Here is a 4400-nt window from a genome sequence, read left to right as displayed (position 1 = left end):
TAAGTAGCTTGCACGGCGTCTAATATCTGTTCTCCCTTTCTTCTTTGACTGAATGCTAGTTTTATGGTGGTATAACATGTCCAGAGAAAACACTACATTTCCCAGTAGCCCTGGCAGCTATGTGTGATCATGTGACTAAGTTCTAACCAATGAAAAGGAAATGAAAATATCACTGGTATCTTATGAGTATTGATTGGCCATCAGAAAGATCCCTATTTACTCTTCTCCCTTTCTACTTTGTGGTGCCTAAAATACAGACTTAGTGACAGGAGTTTCTGAAGCCATGTTGGACTTCAGGGACATAAAGCACGCATTCTATAGTGGTAGAAAAAGAAGGAGCTTTGGTGCATTAATGAGTGTGAGCAGATAACTGCTACAACAGCCCTGGGCTACCTATCTCTGACTGCCTCTATTGGAAAGATAAATAAATTTTTATCTTGCTGAAGTTTCTGTTATCAACAAATGTGATCCAAACCATAGTTACACTTTATGCTTAAATCATTCTTTATCAAAGCCAACTAACACAGTTCTAGACACTTTTCTACATAATCCTCACCACAACCCTACGATGTATATTTGGTTGTTATTCCCATTTCGCAAATGTGGAAATTAAAGCTAAGAGTGGTTAAGTGACTTGCTTAAGATCACACAGCTAGCGGTGGCAGAGCCAGCAACACACTGCTAATAAGAATTAGAAGTAGAACTCTGTTCTGTCTGACATACAAATCCATGCTTGTAGCAATTATGCTCATGGCTTCCTACATACTCAGCGTGAATGTAGTGTGCTTTGTGGCTTTTCTCCTAAACTTTACCTTCTGCTTTACGTTCACAAAATGAAGAACTACTAGCTGGTGGCCATTAGAAGGAAACCTTTGGTTTCTCCGGAAGATCAAAACAGACTCATTAAGGCCTAAATTAAAGCCCTAACTTATTAGTAAGACATTCAAAAGAAAGGTCATGAGTGCATTCCAAAAACTTAATTATTTTAAAAAATAATCATGGTACTCACTTGGGCAGCACATATACTAAAAAATTGTAATGATACAGAGAAGATGAGCATGGCCTCTGTGCAAGGATGACACGGAAATTCGTGAAGCGCTCCATATTTAAAAAAACAAACAAACAAAAAGCTATCATGGAATCTCATTCACCATTGTTTCTATTATAATATTGTTTTGCTTTTCTTTTATCATATAGAACTCTTTAGTAAACAGAGCTGAGCCATCCATCCATCCGCCCATTTGTTCATTCAACAAACAGTAAGCCTCAGCGCTGAGTCAGCCACTTTCCTGGTGCTGGGATACAGCAGCCCTGGATAGACGTCACCAGCAGAACTCACATTCCAGACAGGGGAGGCTGGTAACTATCAAGCACACAAGAAAATATCAGATGCAGACAAGGGCTACAAAGAAAAGAAGTAGTGGCAAGGAAGGTTTTACCAAGAAGATATTTGAGCTGAGACTTGGAAGTAGGAAGGAAGCTTAGGATGAGGGAACAGCTATTCTCTTGGGTCAGAATGAGCATGGAATGTTCAAGTGACAGACAGAAACCCATGTGACAGAACACAAGCACCAAAGAGTGGCCATAAGGTGAGGTGAGAAAGTTAGGTAGGGCCAGATCACGCCAGCCTTGGGGCTGGTGACCTCCCCTGTGCAGCCCAGGAGATGAGGGGATATGGAATGGCTGCTGCTGGCACCTGGGGTGTCAGGGGAGGCACAGTAAGGTTGATACTGACACTCCTTGAAACTGCTGGAAGCTGGGCCAATCATGTTGCTACTGAAGCCACAGTGAAAAGCAGGAAGGAAAAACAGGAAAGAAGTCTGCTTTCCCATCTCCTCATGCCTCACAGTGGAGAGCCTCCTGGCTTAGAGGTGGACGGATTTAGTTTGCATCATCCCAACCCCAGCGTTACAGACAAGAGCATAGATGGGCACCTTGGAGACCACAGAGAAAAACCAACACAGAGAGCATCAAGTCCAATTAGGAGGCCATTCCGGTAATGTTGGAGAGAGAAGGTGATGGCACAGTGAAGGGCGCTGGCAATGGAAATGGCAAGGAAATGGGTCAATAAGACCTCAGCCTGTAGCATGGAGCTGCAGTTGCTGGTGCAAAGGAATGAGTTAAGATCTACACTTTGATTTTAGTGGTGTTATGAAAGATCTAGTGCAAGCTCCATTCTCTGGCCAGTGGAGGCATTGGTGGCACAGGCATGTCACACAGCCACTGCAACTACCCGCAGGCAGCTGCTTACCTTCGGGAGCTGGGGCACAGGTGCATGATGGTCCTTGAGGACCCTGAAGGAGCCAACTGAGACCCAATAGAACATGGATCACCTGCTGTGGCTGGAGCAGCCAGGGAATGCCCCAGTAATTGTATTTGAAGTTCTAGTTATTCTAATAACTATTGTTAGTGGCCTTGATATATCTGAATATCAGCTGGATCCAGAAACAGCAGGGCATCCATCCCTAAGTCGCATGTTATCCTCTCACGGCAGCTTCCCCGTCCTTTTCTATTATGACAGTTTCTTGAGTGCCAAGCCCATATTTAACATTAAAGTTGTTACTAATAAGTTAAAAGACAAAAAGCTAGCAAGAAATAGATTTGAGATTAGAGACAAAATTGATTAAAATTGCCTCTGGGAGTTTAGATATGAATTTAATATTGTCAGTTCAGCCACTAAACAGCTACATTCTAGCAGGATTAAGATTCCAACATTTCGACACATATACAAAGGGAAGCCTGTCTGAGGTGTGGGAGGGCACTGCAGTAGAGGAACAGGGGACACTGGCAGCAGATGACCTTAAGTAGGGGGCACAGCCATTGCCAAACTGCCGGGCAAGGAGGCAGCTGGAGGAATAAGCACCCTGCTTGGCCTTTCTCTCCATAATCTTCCGCCTTCTCTGGATCACCCATCCTGAAACCAGAGGGACAGGGAGTCCTAGTACTGCAGCTGGTGGAGACCAGCCTACAGGGAACAGGGTAAGGGGATCATGGATATAGAAGGAGCAAACCCAAAATTATAGACAATTATAGAAAAAATTTTCTCCACTTACTGCATTGCATTAGTATAACCCTTAAACTATCTAAGGCAGTTTCAAATCAATTATTTCACCTTAGAGTCTCACTTTGTCACCCTTGGTAGAGTGCCACAGCATCACAGCTCACAGCAACCTCCAACTCCTGGGCTTAGGCAATTCTCTTGCCTTAGCCTCCCAAGTAGCTGGGACTACAGGCACCTGCCACAATGCCCAGTTATTTTTTTGTTGCAGCTTGGCCAGGGCTGGGTTTGAACCCACCACCCTTGTTATATGGGGCTGGCGCCCTACTCACTGAGCCACAGGCACCACCCCCGTTATTTCATTTTATACTTCAAAATACTGTGATGGTTAATACTATGTGTCAACTTGACTGGGCAATGGGATGCCTAGACATTTGGTCAGTTATTTGTTGTTTTTTGTTGAGTCTGTAGACTGAGTAAAGTAGACTGCCTCCAATATGGGGAGGGGGGCAGGGAGCCTCATCCCATCCACTGAAGGTCAAAACAGAACAAAAAGTCTGACCCTCCTGCCTGCCTGTTTTCAAACGGGGACACTGGGATTTTATTCTGTCTTCAGACTCAAACCAAAACATCAACTCCTCCTGGGTCTTGAGCCTGCTGATGTTGGGACTGGAACCATCCCATTGGCTCTCCTGGGTCTCCAGCTTGTCAACTGCAGATCTTGGGACTTGTCACCCCCTATAATTGTGTGAGCCAATTACTTGTAATAAATATAGATACAGATAACAGATATAGATATAAACATAGCTCCTTTTGGTTCTGTTTCTTTAGAGAATTTTAATACAAGTGCCTTGAGAGTTAGGCAGGGAAGGTATTATCTCCAGAAAAAAAGGTGCAAATATTGCAGTTTGGAAGACTCACTAAGAGGACAAAAATGAAAATGTAGATCTTAACTCATTCTCTTGCACCATCTGTTTAAACCATGCTTCCCCTGTTTTGGTAACTCTCAACAAGGCTGAGGTTTCCCAGGGTCCTTGCTATGCTTCTTTCTACAATAGCATCTGCCCACTTACCCAGAATGCTACCAAACCATTCAAATCTTCCTTATAGTCTGTTCTCTTCCATATTTCCCCACAATTGAGGCCCTTCTCTTTTCTTCCCTGGAGTATACGCGTAGTCTGTGATTACACATTTGTGTGATTGCTGATTAAATTGGCCTCCCACACCAGGCTTTAGGCCCTGTAACCTCACTCTTGTGACTCCAGCTCTTGTCACACCCAAAGCTCTCAAAAAGCTTGCCATTGAATTGACCAGTCTTTCTGTCTCTGATCTCTTGCTCTCTCTAACCACACTGCCAAGAGTGAACTTTTAGTATGCAAATCTGATCTTTCCACTTCTTTAC

At 43.9% G+C, this 4400-nt stretch overlaps 1 non-coding gene across 1 annotated transcript; it reads left to right on the top strand.

The window, feature by feature from the left end:
- Positions 1–1001: 1001 nt before the first annotated feature.
- LOC111728168 lies at positions 1002–1110 on the top strand. The gene has a single exon (XR_002775552.1). It is a non-coding gene; the product is annotated as a U6 spliceosomal RNA (small nuclear RNA).
- The last annotated feature ends 3290 nt before the right edge of the window (positions 1111–4400 follow it).

Source organism: Otolemur garnettii, unplaced genomic scaffold (assembly GCF_000181295.1).
Source record: "Otolemur garnettii isolate 467f Iridium unplaced genomic scaffold, OtoGar3 scaffold00004, whole genome shotgun sequence".
NCBI lineage: Eukaryota > Metazoa > Chordata > Mammalia > Primates > Galagidae > Otolemur > Otolemur garnettii.
This window is presented reverse-complemented; position numbering and strand designations above follow the sequence as displayed.